Here is a 19472-nt window from a genome sequence, read left to right on the forward strand (position 1 = left end):
CGATTCGAGTCCGACTCACGGTCAGTTCCCAATCCCTCTCCTGATCCATCTCCAGCTCACTTCCTGTCTCTCTCTACTCTCCTATCTGATTGAAGGCATAAAAGCCCCAAAAATAAATTTAAAAAAAAAGTATTCACTGCGCAAATGTACACAGACAACCCCACTTGTTATCAGCAGTGCAGTAGCACTCTTTGAGAAAAGACCGGTATTGTAAACTGTTGTACTAAGAGTTTGCAGTGCACAATACTACATACACTGTACAGTAGGGTTACCTTTCAAGAATGGCAGAGGACATAAAGATTAAGAGATGTAACTACATTTTCCTTGTTAAGTCATGAATAACTTTTATTCAATACTTGTGTGACATGTGTTCTGTCATCTTCAGCCAGCCTAAAAGAGGCTGGACAGCACATAGTCTTCATGGCTCCCGTCGATGAGTCCAGTTCCATTGTTGTGTATAAACCAGCAGGGTACGTTCACTCCGTTCTTCACGTCCTTCCGGAAGTCTCTTTGCCAGCCTCTGAGGAAACAGTTATTTAGGAAATACAGACAAACAGCAGGTGCTTTCCCCGAAATGAAAGAGAAGATATATGTTTACCTAGTCACATTCAGCTTATGTCCTTTAACCATCATTGTGGCATCAGGTTTTTCAGGGTCTTCTCCTGGGTGTAGGTTGCTCATCTCAAACTGCACACCATGATAAAACTGACCTGTAGGGTTATATATAATCAACAAAGGCAATATAATACATGATGGTGTCATACAGCAACACTATTTTCAAAGGTAAACCTTTATAAAAAAAATTTAAGACTCACACTGCATTACACAATATTTGTTCAAACTTCATATAAGGGACGGGCAATTAACTGACAATTTAGCGAATCCATGATTTTTGACTTCTAACCGACCAAAATGAATATAGCGTGATAAACTAGGCACGTCAGGTTGTGATTTTTCCCCCTGTCATATTATAAAGAACAGATGTTGTCAAAGCAGCGTAGACAGTGCCACATACAATCTAAAGATCTGAAAGTCCATTGCAGTTAAAACGTTGTCGCTCATTCCGACTAAATTATAATTTGGTGTTCATTCGCCTCATTCGGTGTTCACTGCCTCGTTGATATGGCTATTGTCCTCTAGCTAGTCAATGTTGTTTGTATCCTCGGTAACCAACAAAAAAGTTTATAATTGGTGCGATTCTGCTATACAACCAGAACAAACCCGAAAGATTCTGAGTGTTTCCCCCCGTCTGCTGGGGTGCTGCTGCTATCTTACCCAGCAGGCCGTGGACACTGGGGGAGAGCAGGTGGCTGTCTATGGTGTAGAAACCCAAGTAGTCCTGGTGGTATGGGTGCTTCTTCCACACCTTATGCAAAATGATGACAAACTTCACAGAGTCCTTCAGAGTGACGGTCAGACTTCGGTCTTTGGTGATCTGCAGGTCCATGCTGTGGGTTCAAGGTTTCAGATCGCATTAACTCTAGTTTGAGTTCAGAGTTGCAGAAATAGCCATGAATACTTACATTTACACTTATTTTGTAAAATATTTTGTGTAAGAAGCCACCATCTCCTGCATCCTTCTTCACCACCAAGTCCAGTCGGCCACATCCCAAAAACGGGGTGTGACCGCCTGGTCCCTCACAGTAAACTTAAATAAGCCGGCTTATCTCTGCTTATGTCTCTTGACTGACCACAATTTAAAAGGAGTGTTGGTCTTGTCTCTATGTTGAAAGTAAAACCTTATTGTAATGAATGTGTCTGTTTAATGTTGCCAAAAGACCATTTTATTTCATACCCCTTTTTTTGGTGGCTATGACCTGGGAGCCAAGCTGCCTTGCAAACTGAAACTTTTGATACTCACTTTTCAGCTTTAGCGAAGGCTGATTCAGACCAGAGGAAGTTGACCTTTCTCTTGTTCAAGATCACAGAGATTCCGTCTGTGGTCACCATCAGCTTAATGCCTAGTGTCTGATGAACAATCCCAAAACGGCCAAAGTATGTATTCACCTTGCTCCCAGGAACAACTTTCTTATCCCCGATGGTTTGGCCATTCACCACAATACCTATGAGTATCATCAAACCAAATACCTGCCTTTAGAGCTTTGCGGGTCCCCTTGTTAGTTCCTTTATCATTAAAAGTACCATTTCACTATGGTGATAGAATAGTTTCAAACAAAGAAATGTCACGCGATTCACAAATGTATTTCCTGACTCACATACAGTGCCCTCCACAAATATTGGCACCCCTAGTGAATATGATCTAAACAGGCTATAAAAATATATGTCTTTGCTGTTTATCCTCTTGGTCTTTCACTCAAAATATTCACAAAAATCTTACCTTTTCATTGAAGTAAAATTATTGAAAGAAAAAAAAAACTGCTAGAAAAATCTTTAATTAAAATCTAACTAAAGTATATTTCCAGTCATTTTTTACATTTTTAAGTTCACCTGTTTGATAAGGAACTCTTATGAGGCCAACCATGACTTCCAGTTCCACTGGCGTGCAAATATGAGGTGACACAGGCCAAATTCCATTAGTCATTCATCACTATGGGAAACACCCAAATAACACAGTGACGATGTGCGACGAAAAGTTGTTGAGCTGCACAAATCAAGAAATGGACACAAGAAAACAGTTGAAAATACCCACTTCCACTATAATGGACATAATTAAGAAGTTTTAAGCAACAGGAGATGTTAAAAAATCAGCCTGGAAGAGGACGTGTCTGTACATTGACCCCACGGACCGTAATGGGGATGGTTCTACTGGCAAAATAATCTCCAAGGATCACAGCTGGAGAATTGTAGAGGTTAGTTGAGTCTTGGGGTCAGAAAGTCTCCAAAACTACCATCAGACGCCACCTACATCACCACAAGTTGTTTTGGAGAGTTGCCAGAAAAAAGCCTCTGCTGTCAATCAACAACAAACTAAAGCGCCTACAGTTTGCCAAATGTAAGTCAGACTTTCAATGGGACCGAGTTATATGGTCAGATGAGACCAAAATAAAGCTTTTGGGCAACAAACATCAAAGGTGGGTTTGGTGTAGACAGAAAGCACCCCATACCAAATGTGAATTATGGTGGCGGATCTTTGATGTTGTGGGGCTGTTTTTCTTCCAAAGGCCCTGGACATCTTGTTAGGTTACATGGTATCATGGACTCCCATCAAATACCAGCAGATATTAAATGAAAACCTAACAGCCCCCTCCAGTAAGCCTTAAAATGGGCTGTGGTTGGACCTTCCAGCAGGACAATGATCCAATGTTCACCTCAAAATCAACACAAAAATGGTTCACCGACCACAGAATAAAGGTTTTGCCATGGCCATCACAGTCCCCTGACCTAAACCCCATAGAAAATCTGTGGGATGAGCTGTAGCCAAGTCTACAAACGTTGACCTCAGATTCTGAAGGATCTGGAAAGATACTGCATGTAGGAATGGTCTCAGATCCCGTGCCATGTGTTCACCAACCTCATCACGCATTATAGGAGAAGACTTAGAGCTATTATCTTGGCAAATGGAAGCTGCACAAAACATTTCATTAAGGGGTGCCAATAATTGTGGCACACATGTTTTGGGAAAAACATCTTTATTTAATGTCAATGTTTTTTTTTTCTTTTAATAATTTTACTTCAATGAAAAGGTAAGATTTTTGTGTATATTTCGAGTGAAAGACTGAGAGGATAAACAGCAAAGACATATTTTTTCATAGCCTGTTTTGCTCATATTCACTAGGGGTGCCAATAATTGTGGAGGGCACTGTATACATTTATAAACTGCTCATCATTCGTGAAAATTCCTTAATTTATCTTGGGATTTTTGACACTTTCACGACTGGGCTTGATTTGCAAATTAAATGATCTAATGATTATTAACACTAGATACTAGACAACTATTTTGTTGATTGCTGATTTGTAAATCGCGTAACATTTATGTGAATCAGGAAATATATTTGTAAATCGTGTGTTGTTCATTTGTGAATCACAAAATACATTTGTGAGTTTTGAAACTTTATATCTAACTCCATAGGTTTGCGCGATATGTTGAGTTAAATCCATTTGTTTTAAATGATTTAATTATGGAATTAATATATGTAGTTTCTATTCAAAGTTGTCCTTACCCAACACGGGATCTCTTACTAGGTTGAAAATGGTTCCTATTTCGTCATCAATGTTAAAACACAGTGCATCATTCATCTGTGGCAACTCAATGATGAAATGAGGATCTCCATCAACTGCAAAAAACATAGAATAACATCTGACACATTTCCCATCACAGTTGCCTAAAATGTTCACAATATAGACCTACATATTTATTCAATCGTACCATATTTTTTCTGTTTTTATTCACTGGATGCCGACATGGAATCTGGTATTTCGGCACCAGTCTGGAGCCCTGTTTCTTAACCCTAGTTTTCTTTTGATAACTTGTTGATGCCATAAAACCCTTCAAAAGACATGCAAAGACTTACCGTAATAAGTTGGTTGATATGTATGTGCAGGAGGTTGATATGTATGTGCAGGAGGTGGATAAGACCATCTCCAAGAGAAATCTTTAAAAACATTATTTGGTCAATTAGAATGTATTCATCTCATCCAATATTTCACATTAGAGCTTATTTGAAGTGAGACTAGGGCTTCATTGTGCAAATTCATGTAGCTTGGTTTCCTACTTGGTACTCCTCGAGTATAAGGACTTCCCCTCTGTGCTGTTTAGCAATACAAAATGTATTTGGTTAGATTACTTCATGTTATTCCCCATACAAATCATGTAGTACTGTATATCTCCATGATGAAGACTGCATCAAACAAGGAGGTTATGACATACTGCATAGCCCCTCAGTTGCACAAAACCTGTCAAGGTACTGTATTCATTCTTTACTCCCATCACCCAATATTGGATTTTTGGATACTTCCTATATATACTGTATATCCTTTACTATATAGCCTTTACATGTTTGAATACCTCCTATATATATCCTTTACTATACAGTATATCCTTTAATCTCTATCATGTTTGTACCTTCAGTGAGTTTGTCTGCAATGAGTACATCATCTGGATTCTCCTCATTCTCTGGTTTTGTGACCACCATGGATGTGAGGGTAGTGACAAAGTTGTACTTGAGGGAAAGATCCAGAGCCTCTGCAGTAGCATTGGCCCTTTCTTCAGGTGAGCCCTTATTTCTGAAAGTGTAAAATAGGGTGTTTCAACATGAAGAGTGTATTCTTACAGGCTAGTAATTAAGCAATATAGCACGAGTGGGAGTGGGGTAGGTAAGGGATAATCCCACGGGGGGTGTTCGGCCGTAGCCACCGAGGCCGCCAGGTCGAGTGGCGTAGGCAACAACAATCCCTTACCTACCCCACTCCCACGAGTGCTATATTGCTTTTATAAAACAATTCTACAGTCAACAAATTAACATTTCAACACGAAGTTATTGATTAAAAATGGTTTATTTCGCCAGTTTCTCCGCAACAAAAAATAGTTCCATTGTCAACGAGTGCTTGGTTTGGAATTTTAAAAACTTTGAATTAACGGTTATCATCAATGCGAATGTTTCATCGCGGAGTGATTTATTTTTAGCTGTGAAAAGTCCCGTAACTGTAGGTATGTTGAAGAATAACCTATAGCATGGAACGTCTCTCGTCCAATCAGAAACAGCTAAATTACGCGCTAGAACCCAATTGTTTTATAATGCTAAATACGTAGCAGCTTCACATCCAGCTTGTTCAAGTAGCTCAGTAAGATGACATTTGAATTCATAATTTAAGTGTGTGAAACAAAACAAACCTAAATCAAATTGTCTGGCACCTGACATATCCTTTACCTCAACACTTAGGGGTCTCTGATGCCCTGTGGGGAATATTGAGGTTTTTGTAAGGGTACGTACCTCCTTTTCCAGAAAAGGATGGCCTTCTCCCGTCTCCTCTACATTATGTAACTCACAAAGACCTAGCATTTTTTTTACCCCTTCCGGCTTAACTTTGATTTGTATCTTTTCATGAAATTCTAGCAACATACATGTAAATCCTGTTATCAAAGTATAGAGGCGTAAAAGCAATGGCGAGTTAGTAATCTTCCAGTCTTCCAGAGGTTGAAAACAAAAAACCCTACTAGCTCTGGGCTGAGCAGGCCTGAGAAAATGATTCCCAACATCATAATCAGTTTTGGAGAGAGACAGAGATATTTACTGACAGAGATATTAAACTCATTTACTGACTTCTTTTCCAAGAGTTGCTCAATGGTGAGGTATGCCCACAGACGTTCTGTGAAGTCCCCAAAGATATACTCCTGCTCTGGGAATATAACATCCCACTCCTCGGCAGTTGCCTGGCCCTGTACTATATAGTCATCCACCTATGAAAGAAGGTATGAATTAGTAGTTATAGAGAGCAGTAAATACACCACTACAAAGACAAATGTGTCACTCACTGAATGTAGTCAGATTGTCAAATTTCATTATGCTCTTATCAATCTAAAATTAACTTTCAGGTAAGCTAGTGGCATCTAGACCAGACAAAAATAAAATATTTATGAAGTGATGTCATGTGAGAAGAACAGCAATACCTCACCCCATATGCCGAGATTTCTAAGGGAAAGCTGTTCATGTCATTTGTTATCAGTTGTCCAGCCACCACAATCTCAGTGCCATTGAAGAGCTGCTTAAAGTTGCTGGTGGTCAAAGAGTTTACTGCATTTTCAGGGTATTTGAAGTTCACATTAGACAGAAGGGGAGTGGCCACCTCATTATAAAATCCCTAGGAGAGGAAGGATTTAGTTCAGGATGACCCAAATGTGGCTGTATAAACATGAATCAAACTTGTTTCAGTCATTACCATTGTCTTGCAGGATAAGAAAAAAGTGACTGTTTTGTGTTTATTTTAATTAAAATGTGTCTTATGTCCAGCTTCCTGAGTGCTTTTTGAAGAGACTACTAATGGCAGGTAATGAAGATCTCTTTAAGAGTTTCTCTGAAGTTCACCTGCAACTGCAATGCAGAATCTGATGCCTCATAGATTCTGCGGGCTACTCCATCGTTCTGCTTTGCCATGGTTTCCAAAAAGCCATAGTCCAGGTCAAAACCAAAGCCAAGGCAGTAGAGGGTGAAATTCCCATCAATGGCATTTAGGACATTCTTTCTGATAGCATCTGTATTAGTCACTCCTGTTCTCAGAGGAAATACGTGTGTGGTTATGGAAATCGTCTCGGTTACTTACGTCACCTCGGTTCCTTTAGCAGGGACCAGATATAACAAATGGGACTTGACCAAGGATCACAGGACCAAACGAAGAATTGTTCACTCACACCGAAAGGCAGAGAACTGTCGAATCGCATCCTGAGCCCGCCCCCTCATGAGCCCATAAATCCGGGCCCACGATGACGTGACTTCCTCGGAGGAAAAACTGAGCGTCTTAACACCACCCAAGAGACACTGTAACGCAACGCTTGTTATATCTGGTCCCTGCTAAAGGAACCGAGGTTCCTTATCGCAGGATAATGCGATGTAACAAATGGGACCGTATCCAATCAATACAGTGGCTGCCATCACACACCAACTTTATTATGCCTTGCCCTCATAGAGGTTCATACAGCAGCTGGTGGCTTTATAGGGCCTTGAATGTGCACATATGCTAAGGGGATCAACCGTCAATCAGTTTTTTACATCTTGACAAACAGAGGCTGATGAACGTATATTCAACTAAACCATTATCGTTTAGGACTCTGTTCATTGCATTCTGCCAAGTAGGAGCTGATGAACACATATATCATTTAGTCATTCTTCGGCTCTGGGGATTCAGGGATCGCCTGCCTGTAGAACACTTTGTAGGAAACTGGGCTCGGCCACATACATATAGAACTAACATATAGAATCCACTAACATATAGAATCTAATGAAAGTGTGGCGAGAACTCCAGCTTGCCGCTTTGCAAATACCTTCCACTGAGATTCCTTTTAAGGCCAAGGAAGACGAGACCCCCCCGCGTCGAGGGGGCACGCAACTTCGCCGGGGATCTAGACACAAACTCGTATATGACAACACGATAGCCTCTACTATCCAGAGGGAGAGGCTCGGTTCAGACAGAGGTCTGCCTTCTGCTTGCGCCCCGAAGCACGAAAAACAGCTGATCTGATTGTCGGAAAGCCCACTGGGCCAAGTTTTTTAAAACGTTCCTCCTCTGCTAACACAAACGGATGAGGTGAGAATACTGCCAACTCAATCACCTGATTACAGAATGGGGTTGCTACCACTTAGGTGTGTACGCAGCATTAGGTCGCATAACCACCTTGTCACCAGCAATCGAGAACTGAAGGCACGATGGGCTGACGGGCAGGGCTTGCATGTCACCAATGCGCTTTGCTGACACCAGTGTCAACAGCAGCGCAGTCTTTAATGAGACAAATTTTATGTCTGCCGTCTCCAGGGGCTCCAATGGGGGCCCTGTGAGAGCACGTAACACAATTAGCAGATCCCATGATGGCACCAGGTGCCTGTCAGGCACCCTGAGACGCCTCACTCTAGGCATAAAGCGTGACTCTGAGATGGCTTTATTCGCACCATGTCTAGGAATGGAGCGTTTTGACGAGGATGCAAAGCGCACTTTTCCCTGTTTATTACAAAGCCGAGTTGATGCAAGTGTGCCACCACTTGATGGCAGTCTTGCACCACTGCTGACATTGAATGAGCGCAAATCAACCAATCGTCTAGATAGGTCAGAATACGTATTCCTCTCTGTCTTAACGGGGCGATGGCTGCATCTATGCATGTCGTGAATACCCTCGGTGCCAGAGACAGGCCAACGGGAGTGCATGGAATTGGTACGCAATCCCCCCGAATGCAAACCTCAGAAATCTTTGATGTCTGGGGTGAATCGGTACGTGGAAATATGCATCTTTTAGATTCATTGACACAAAATCGTTTGGCTGTATGAGACAGCATTCTGAACTTCAACGTCTTTAGTGCTTGGTTCAGTATACGTAGATCTAGTATTGGCCGAAAACTTCCATCCTTTTTGGGGATGAGGAAGTATCTGCTGTAGAGCCCGGTGTTTGCCTCCTTGGGAGGGAGCACTGATATAGCCTCATTTTCGAGCAATGAGTCTATTTGCTTCAGTAGGATATGTGCTTGCTCCTGAGGCACCACTGATTGGACCATCCCTCTCAACCTCGGAGGGGGCGAGCCAACTGCGAGTGCAGTGGGTGCGCCGCGGGGGGAGTCATACAAGCATGCCTTATGTCTGCGCCTAAAGGGGCAGTGGTCATGACATTTAAGTTTGAATGCGGTGCTTGCGGGAACACTTTCACTGTGACTGACATGAATTTTGCATGAGGGCAATGAGTGGTTTTCCTCGGTGGCCAGGGATCCACCTCTCTCCCCTGAGTGGTCAGCGACCGTCTCGGCTCAGGTAGCAGGGTGTTTGTTGTGGCCTTTGCCACGACGAGCAGCGTGCTGTCGTCCAGTGTGGGTAGCTCCCTGTGTTGTGGGCATAGCCGGCTGTGGCTACGCTGGCGGCTGCGTGGCAGGGCAGAATGGGTGCCTATTCCAGCCCCGACACGCCTGTACTTTGGCCGGAGGGGCGGGCAAGGGGAACCCGCTCTGCTTTTGTCCGGTGATCAGGGTTTGCTGTCCCAGTGAGGACTGTGGGTCGGAACTACCCGAACAAGGCAACCAGGCCTAGAATACCTCCTTGTTTTTCTGCTGCTCCTCAAATTTAGCAGCCATAGTTCCCGCCGCCTCGACGAACTCACCCTGGACGCAGACTGGTACGTCGAGAAGAGTCGTCTTCTCTCTGTCGGTGAGCTTGGCTAGGGTTAGCCACAGAGACCGGTGTGTTGCCACAGACAGTCCCATGACCCTCCCCAGGGCCTGGGAGGTGCAGCAGGTGAGACATAGTGAGAGATCCGTTGCCCGACGGAGCTCTAATACAGTCTCATGGCTGCTGCCCAGCAATGCAGCCAGCTCCGTCAGGAGCTTGGCCTGATAGCGCTGTAGGAGTGCTGCCGTGTTCGTTGAACAGGCAGTCTGCCCAGCTGCTAAATAGGCTTTCTCAGCCAGAGCCGCCTGATGCCTGGCCACTCGCGTGGGCAGGAGGGGTCTCTGGCCGAGGCACGTCGTGGGAGAGGATGGCGCCAGGTAGCCCGCCACAGCATCCTCAGCCGGAGGGAAGGAGAGGTAGCCGCTCTCATTAGCCTGGTCCAGGTGCATGTATGATGCAAAGCCCGGCACCGAGGCACGTCCCGTGGCGCCGCATCCAGGTCCATGTGTGCCTCCTCCTCGTCCAAGACAAGCTCGTCTGAGTAGTCGAGCAGGCTCTCGGATTCCAGCCGAAGTCGAAGTCCGGACCTCGTAGCCGGAGGGTAGCTCCACCGCCTTGGGGTCTGGAGCGACCAGGAGGGCGGGTGAAGGGGAGGGAGACAGGCTGTCAGGAGCGGCTGCGGCCAAAGGGTCACTGAACTACCTGGGACCGGAGGGATGCCCAGCCCTACAGGGGAATCCTCCCCGGTTGGTGCTGGCTTCGCCCTCCTGGCGTCGGCGCGCACCCAGAACGCCAGACGCTTGGTGGCCCGCGCTAGCGTCATGCTGGCGCAGATGTCGCATACCGGGTCGTCACCAATCAGTGCCCAGGCAGGGTACGCAGCGGCGGTGGCCGTCGCCCTTCTCGCGAGCATGACCCAGTTGGGGTATGCTTGCCAGGACATCTTTATCTGAAATACAGAGATAGATTAGTCAAGAGCACACTATCATAACTAACACGTTGGGTAGCAAAGAAGCTAGCAGGCTAGTCAGAGACCGGCGAGCTTTACCAGCATAAGATAGTGAACTCAACTTTCTGTAAGTCGAACTCGTATCACTCTTGAGGTAGTGAAGGTTAAGGAACCTAAACTCACCAGCTCGTATCGAGAAAAACGAATAAAGACAAGAAACAAGTTCGAACAAACAAAGACCATTGGAATAATGCTTGGGGAGATCCGCTCCTTGCGCGAAGATTTTCAAAGAGGAAGTCACGTCATCGCGGGCCCAGATGGTTTGGTCTTGTGACCCTGAGTCATGTCCCATTTGTTATATCGCTGTAGCCTGCGATAAGGAACCATATCAATCGTTCCTATCACTGGTCAACTGCTCATGTGACATATACTATATTGGTTCATCTTCTGGAAAAAAAACATACCTTTAGTGGGATTACCATCTGTCAGAAGGATGACCATATTCACACTCTTCTCTGGGAGTAGGTTATTTTGCATGTCAGTCTTAATCATCTCAACTCCTTTGAGGACTGCATCATTTATGTTGGTCCCTTCATGGAGAAAGCAATTAAATGGAAGGCAATTACAAATTTATGTTCAGATTTTTTTCATTATATAATAACCCTACTCTCTAGAAATTGCCTTCTTGCGAAAAGAAGGTAATGACCGAACATTCGCTCTGGCTTGATTGCTCAGTGAATTGTTGACTCACATACAGTATTTTCTCTGACGTGATTCATTTCTGTACCTCTCCATTAATGCATCCGGGTGAATTTAGTATTCTAATAATTAATGCTACTTGTGTGTTGTTATGGTGTGATGACGTGGCAGTAGAATGACCAGGTTACCCATTTTGCATTGTGCTGTACAGCATTTTGACCCTTTATATTGCATATCGATGGGATTTTCATTGATCATTTCGTTTTTAATTTTCAGAAGTAAGATCACGTCACATTGGATGCATTCTTCCACCGCTTATGCCATTGGATAGTTTCTATTTCTATTCTATTTCTATTCTATTTAATAGTGCTATGTCAAAAGCAGCAACCAGAGTCACCTTCACACCAACCTTCTGACAAAATGCAGAAAAACATTTATTTCAATGGGGAAGGTAGTGCATTCAACAAGTGCTGCGACTAGGCCTATAATAGCTGAGAAGTTATTTTGTTGAAATTGGTTTAAAAATACATGTTAGATTTTTATTTTTTTCAAGTATATTTCATTATTAGTGTAGTATAAGTAATGTGCCCATGGTCTGTCACTTGTCTCATTGATTTAAATTTGTTTGACTTAAAAGCAGGCTATTATCTTTCCTCTCAAAATCTTCTATTAGAAATTCAGAATCTAGGATTGTAGAAAACCCAGTCCGCAAATACAATCAATTAGCCTGTTTTCTAGAAAGAAATGCAAAAGACTCACATCCTCTTGGATACATGTTTCTCACAAATTCCTTTGCTGCCATCACATTTCCCTCTGTGGCCTTAGTCAAAGTTGGCCTCCAGGTTTCAATTATGCTATCAAAAAGAACCAGTCCAAAGTAGTCATCCTCATGCAAGTCACTCAAGATTGTCAGCAACGCCTCTTGTGTCTGGGGAGGTAAAATGACAACAAATGAGATAATGTTGACATCCCTCAATAGCAGACAGTTCAAGTTCTTTTTCTCTCACCTGTGCAATTTTCCGTCCATGCATTGAAGTGCTGATGTCTATCACAAACACAACATTCTTAGGCACTCTTGTTAATCCCACAGGTGCAAAATAGTGGACAAAGTAGCCATTAGCTATCTGTAATTAGTCAGAAAAGGCAGATTTCATGTAGAGTACAACTTCTCAAGTGGCTATGATAATTGATTCAGAACTATTAAATAAGGCTAGTTTATTTTCTTACCTGAATGTCCCCAATACTATCATCACGGTTCACATCATACTTTATGAAGAAGTCCCCATCGATCAGCGTACCGTCACAGTCAGGGCATTTCCTCTGCTGGTCCAGTGTTGGACTGAAGGAAACATGAGCCTGAGGGGGTTTGGAGAAGATTGGAAGCAGAACACCTTTAGCAATGTGACCTGATTTGAATGTCCACCATGGAGATTAAATAGAAACATTCAAGGAACACCATGGTCATTTTTATTATCACAATAAGGTAAAGATCTCTCTAGTATCTTGTGTTTGGCCCACCTTTTTGTCAGTGACAGTTTTCTCCACCAGGGGAAGTAGGTCATTAGTGATAAACGTCCCATAGGCATCCAAGAAGGCAATTCCTTGAGGCTCGTAGATGTCTGCCACAATCTTACAATATGACCCGTGTTATAATGTTATATCAGCCTTTTCTTACAAAAAACGATCATGGTTAGATGTTTACACAATGGCAATGACATTGCTACTACCTCAAAATTCTGGACCAGTTGTTTTGGTTTGACGCGGGTCATAATCTCGTAGTTTCCCAGGCGACGCTTTAGCAACTCCTCATATGTCAGTGTGAATGTGACTGGACTTAAGGCTGCAATGCTCACTGAAACTGAAAATTTCTCCATCTTTCTGCCTGATGCCCTAGTATAAGACACACACACACCAAAATAATGTCAAATAGTTGTAAGCCAGAGAGAGAAGCATACACCCAACTCCACAGCCAAGCCAGCTTACTTGACAAGTCCAGCAGTCTGTCCTGATGACACAGCCTTGTCATACTGTTTCTTGGCCTTCTCCTTCTCCTTCACGGCACCCACATATGTCTTCCCCTCAATTTCCCTGAAGGGAAAAATAGACACACATAAATATCAGAAATGAAGACAATATTGATACAATATTGCAATAGATAGGGCTTTATTACTTGATTCAATTGTATATCTGAGTATCTTGTTCTGTAATGTGGAATTGAATTAAAAAAAAAGTGTAAGATATTTATTAAAGAATGTATTTATTTCATTTAGTATGCATTGATTAGAGTATCCCACAGTATTGTGACAAATAAGGAATATTTTGATGGCGCACACTACTACAGAAGATGAAAGGAAAGGATGATGAGATAACTGACATGCTGAAGTTGGTGATGAAAGCCGTCTTTGGTAGGTCCACCTCAAAGAATATTTCCTTAGAGGAGTTGCCCTTGTTCAAAGCTTTGGTGGTCATGACTGTATGAGCAAACCGAGATGCCACCTTGCAGTCCAACTTCACGCTCTGAATTTCAACCTGTTTCAAACCGCAAGTTTCTGTTAATAAAAATGCCTACTGTATGTATGTGTGTTCCGATATCCGAGATTAATTGCATTAACTCATAACACAGGTTTGCCAATTACAGAAATGTCAAACTTTCCCTTTAAAAGTAAAGATTACACAATATCTCTTACCTCTACATCGCTTATACTCCGCTTCTGTAAAACAAAAACTCATGATGTAGGACATGTAGTTTACTTTCATTAATTTCATACTACAGGTTTGGCCTTACTGCTCAAAAGGTAGTTGGCTTATTTTGAAGACTTGCACAAAACAAAAAAATATACCCCAGCATGGATACACACATTTCTTTCCAAATTAACATACAAAACGAGACATCAAAAAGTAGTTACAAAAATTATAAAATAGATTTACACCCGTTTACACAACATTGCATAGTTAACTTATTAGTACCTCAATGCGTTTGGCAGTGTCATGTGTCATCTGAAAGAGAGAAGAAAGAAGAGATATCCTCACCCAATGCAATGATGACGAGGTTAAATACCAGGGTTGTAGCTGAGAAATCACAGGTTTGGGAAGGGGTTGGGGGTGGGAGAGACCCCCCGGATTACAAACCCAGGATAGGATAAGTAAAGAAACTGGCATATGAACCCTGTTCACCTCAGGCATCCAAACATAACATGGCCACTTCATTAGTATCAACGACATAGCAAAATGTGATATGTAGGAAGAGGAAAAGGTAGAAGGATAGGTTGCCCAGCATAGTATATGAGAAGTATGTTGCAACTGGTGCCGGATCTTGATGCATTATTCCTAACTATAGGATACACTAGAGAGGAATGTTTTTAGTTTAGAGTTAAAGAGGGAAAGGGTATTGACTTCCCAGAAGGAGACAAAGATTATTCCAAACTAGAAAATGCATTTCCTGAAGGAAATACCAGTGCAAGAAATGCAAAAGTTAAGAAAGGAAGAAGAAAAGAAAGAAAAGTGAAAGAAGGAAATAAGAAAGGAAATAAGAGTGGAAGAAGGAAAGAAGAAAGGAAAGAAGAGTGAAGAAAGGAGAGGAAGAAGGGAAGAAGAAAGGACAGAAGAGTGAAAGAAGAAAAGAAAGAAGAGTGGAAGAAGGAAAGAAGGAAGAGTGGAAGAAGGAAAGAAGAGTGAAATAATGAAAGAAGAAAGGAAAGAAGAGTGAAAGAAGAGTTGAAGAAGGAAAGAAGAGTAGAAGAAGGAAAGAAGATCGAACAAGAGTGGCTCTGGATATAAATAGAGAGTGAAAATATGAAAAAATGGAGTGAAGAAGAGAGATTGAGTGTGAGAGAAAGTAGACTGAGAGGGATAGAGAGAAAGATGGAGAGATGGAGAGAAAAAAAAGTAGAGAATGGAAGGTGTCTTAATGTTCCTAGTTACAGTTAAATTGAGAGGGACAGAGGAGAGGTTCCTTGGATTTGGCGCAGGTGTCAGTGAAGCACAGGTGCAAGCCAGTTTAAAGACCCTATTATGATGTCATAATGGCCCAATGTAAGTCAATGGGAGAAATTTATATTCGTTTTTCTTTAATATCTTAAAAAGTAAAAAGTTTAGAAAAGTGAAAAATACATAGCATAAGTGTCCTTTACAAGACCAACGCGACAAAGTTTGAACGAAGTTTCTAAGTTAAGCTGTTCGAGCTGAATTAATCGCAGAAAAAGGTGAGAAGAATAAGAAGCCTAGGAATAACAATACAGGGCATTTCATGCACTGTAATTACAAAAATGAAATGAAATGCCCTGTATTGTTATTCCTAGGCTTCTTCTTCTTCTTCTTCTTCTTCTTCTTCTTCTTCTTCTTCTTCTTATTCTTGTTACCTTTTTCTGCGATTAATTCAGCCCGAACCGCTTAACGTAGAAACTTCATTCAAACTTTGTCGCGTAGGTCTTGTAAAGGACACTTATGCTATGTATTTTTCACTTTTCTAAACTTTATACTTTTTAAGATATTAAATAAAAACGAATCGAAATTTTCCCATTGACTTACATTGGGCCATTATGACATCATAATAGGGTCTTTAAACTGGCTTGCACCTGTGCTTCACTGACAGCTGCGCCAAATCAAAGGAACCTCTTCTCTGTCTCTCTTCTTCACTCCATTCTTCACTCCATTTTTATCTCCTTTTTTCAATATTTTCACTCTCTTTTTCTCTTTCACTCTTCTTTCCTTCTTCCACTCATCTTTCCTTCTTCCACTCTTCTTTCCTTCTTTCACTTTTCTTTCCTTTCTTCACTCTCCTTTCTTCTTTCCTTCTTTCACTCTTCTTTCCTTTTCTTCTTTCCTTCTTCAACTATTATTTCCTTCTTTCACTCTTCTTTCCTTTCTTCACTCTTCTTTCTTTTCTTCTTCCACTCTTCTTTCCTTTCTTCACTCTTCTTTCTTTTCTTCTTTCCTTCTTTCACTCTTCTTTCCTTCATCCTCTCTTCTCTCCTTTCTTCCACTCTTCTTTCCTTTCTTCTTTCCTTCTTTCACTCTTCTTTCTTTTCTTCTTCCTTTCCTAACTTTTGCATTTCATGCACTGGTATTTCCTTCAGGAAATGTATTTTCTAGTTGCCTTTATTACCTTGTGGTCAGTTGGAGCTAGGCCATTTAGAACCTTGTATATGTTAGAAGGAGAACTTTGAAATCAATTCTACTTTTGATAGGGAACCAGTGCAGAGAGGCAAGAACAGGTGCGATATGTTCATATTTTTTAGTTCAAGAAAGTGTGCGAGCACCAATACTCTGTGTTAGTTGGAGGCTCTTTAGTGAGTTGTTGCTACATCGCAGGTTAGGGCCAGGTGCGCATTGCAGAAGTCTAGTCTCAAAGCAATCATTTTATGGATTATATTTATTAATTCATTTTTTGCACCACAAAGCAATTCTGGTAAGGGCCCCCAACTAGAGCAAAGTTTTGGTATGCGAATCGCTGCAATTCGTATACTAGTTCTTACCTGCCAATTGGCCAGCAGCCAACCTCCAGTATACAATTTATTTGTATCTATTTATTTATTTGTATTCGGTTTATTCAGAATGTGATTTACTTGAATGTGCAAATGGCTATGTTACATTATTAAAGATAAATTCTTACTCTTAAAGCCCCATTATGCAACAATTATACTTCAGGATTAGGGTTAGGATAAGCAGTTTAACCTTAAAATAACAGTTTAAAAAGAATTGGGGCGCTACAATGACTTTTAATATGGAGAATTGCCTCCGTGCCATTGCCTTACCAGGGTCCATACGCATATAACTGCGTTCTGTAGTTTTGCCTGCCGCAGCCCGCCGCCCTGACTTGTTTACTTTCTGCCGATCTAGTAAGTAGCTTATTTGCCGTCTTGCTTGGTCTTGTGTTGCACTTGCTTGATGTTTGACTGTGTAAGGACAGTCCTTGAGTAACTAGTTTGTCATATTGTCAAAGTCAGCACATTTAAAGAGATTTCGTTAGTTTTAGCTGCTAGCATACCTTTAGCGAATAGCTATTGATCCGTTGTGCTGCTTAAAAGCATAATGACAAACTAGTTACTCAAGGACTGTCCTTACGGCGGGCTGCGGCAGGCAAAACTACAGAACGCAGTTATGGACCCTCTTGACAGGAAAAGTCGATTTCTAAGACATTTGTTGATACAAAATCAATGGTGTGTTTGCAGTAATGAGTAGGCATGTTTACATGTTGGGAGAACCCTATAAAGATCATCACTGATTAGAATGCGATTGGAAGACCATTGTTTTCATTTTCCATGAGAATGTTCAAATCTCGGCTAGGTCGGCTAAATAAAGCCCCTGCTGAGTTGACATCCAGACCTTACAGAACAAAATGTTTCCAGTCCATTCTGCTAGTCCCCCTTTAGATCGTGAGACCGGGTGCCTTGGTGAGACTGACACAAGGCAGGTTGTGCACATAATGTGGTATATCTGTGTAGGTGTAGGTACTCACCTGTGCATCAGTGTCCCTAGAGATAACCAAAGCGCCATAAGTACTGACAAACGCACCTACACAGACCCAGATCAGCAGCACAGTCCTGACTGCAGACATGATTCAGGCTGAGCTCTACCCTCACTGACTGCACTACTTCTAGACCGACTGAGAGGAGTAAAGGTCAGTAACACAAAGCTCATTTACCCTGCAGTTTGTCAATACGCCATGCGTGGGTTTAAAGTAAACAAACTACTGGTGAAGTAAAGCATTGAATGCCTGTCGACTAATCATTAGATTGAAAGTCCAGCAGATGGAAATCAGTAAAATGAGAAAAATAGTAGGCAAGCATTTTATTCCTGCGGTCATAACCTCACTGATTTCAACAAAGTCAACAAAAGCAAGGGCGTAGGTTTGCATAGGGTCGATAGGGACTAGTCACGACCAAAGTTTGGGAAAGACACAATTGTCCCCACCAATATTTGGTTAATTTGAGAACAAAATATTTTTGCACAATATATTTGTGAACTCATTCGTATTATTATCAATACTATGTTCGTCGCCCAGAAGAGCTATAAATACATTTCCAAATGTTCCAATGCGCCCTCGAGCCTGCGAGACAAGATGCTGTCATTTAATTGGCTGAAGTCAAGGGCGTAGGTTTGCATAGAGAGTAAGTAGCTGTATCTATCAAAAAGCCCAGGTCGTTGTTAGTTAGCTGGTAGGAAACTACCAACACAGTGCAAACCTGGCTTTACATCACCATCCATTCTACAATGGAAACATGTTTTGAAAGTTGTAAGTGTGTAGAGCATGCAACTTTTGCTTGTATTAAATCTATCCCTAGCGTCTGCAATCTTTCGACCAGTGTGTAAGCAGTGTCGCTGCCAAATGTGAGTCCCTGCCTGATGTGAGTCCGCATGCATCACTTTGCGACACTTTTGTAGTACAACGAGCCAGGTAATGCTGGTGGTGTACAGCATGAAGTGGAATGACAAGCGCATTTGTTTACGTTTGAAATCCACCAAGGTTTATGATGTTAAGCTTCATGTTTATTGAATTATTAGTTAAGCATTGCATTCATTACTAGTAACAGTAATACAACATAGCCCCATATGTTAACGTTGAGCCTTATGCTGTTAACCGTTTACAACACAATTAAATATAACATTAAATGTACCGGTATTATGCGTTAAAACCAGCCCCATATGTTGACGTTGAGCCTTAGCTGTTCACCGTTTACAACACAATTAAATATACCAGTAAATATACCCACATAATGCGTGAAGACTAGCCCCATATGTTACGCCTTATGCTGTAAACCGTTGACAAAATTATAAAACACTACGTTAAATAAACCTACATTATGCGTTATGAGAAGCCAGATACGTTGATATTGAACCATGTATGAGCATGCGCGTCTTGGATAGTTTGCTCCTGAGCCTTCTGCCGTAAACCGTTTGTGTTTGCGCATGCGGACTCACATCAGGCAGGGACTCACATTTGGCAGCGACAAGCAGCAGCTGGTCTTGAAGAAAGATTAAGCTAACCTAACCACATAAAGTTACCATGCTAGTTTAGCCTAGTACAAGCAGGCTAGCTACTCAAAAATTATATTAACTGGTAATAATA

General features: G+C 41.9%; 1 pseudogene across 1 annotated transcript; it reads right to left on the reverse strand.

Annotated features, from left to right (window-relative positions):
• Positions 1-390: 390 nt before the first annotated feature.
• On the reverse strand, positions 391-17960 carry LOC308368547 (inter-alpha-trypsin inhibitor heavy chain H3-like; annotated as a pseudogene). Its single transcript has 20 exons — positions 17862-17960; positions 14372-14401; positions 14092-14115; positions 13779-13933; positions 13388-13492; positions 13132-13294; positions 12923-13033; positions 12632-12760; positions 12412-12528; positions 12164-12332; positions 11170-11295; positions 6984-7165; positions 6574-6759; positions 6222-6358; positions 4987-5184; positions 4122-4258; positions 1862-2063; positions 1276-1448; positions 599-710; positions 391-520 (listed from the first exon to the last, which is right to left on the reverse strand). The product of its transcript is annotated as an inter-alpha-trypsin inhibitor heavy chain H3-like (transcript).
• Between the last annotated feature and the right edge of the window lie 1512 nt (positions 17961-19472).

Source organism: Sprattus sprattus (genome assembly GCF_963457725.1).
Source record: "Sprattus sprattus genome assembly, chromosome: 7".
Lineage (NCBI taxonomy): Eukaryota > Metazoa > Chordata > Actinopteri > Clupeiformes > Clupeidae > Sprattus > Sprattus sprattus.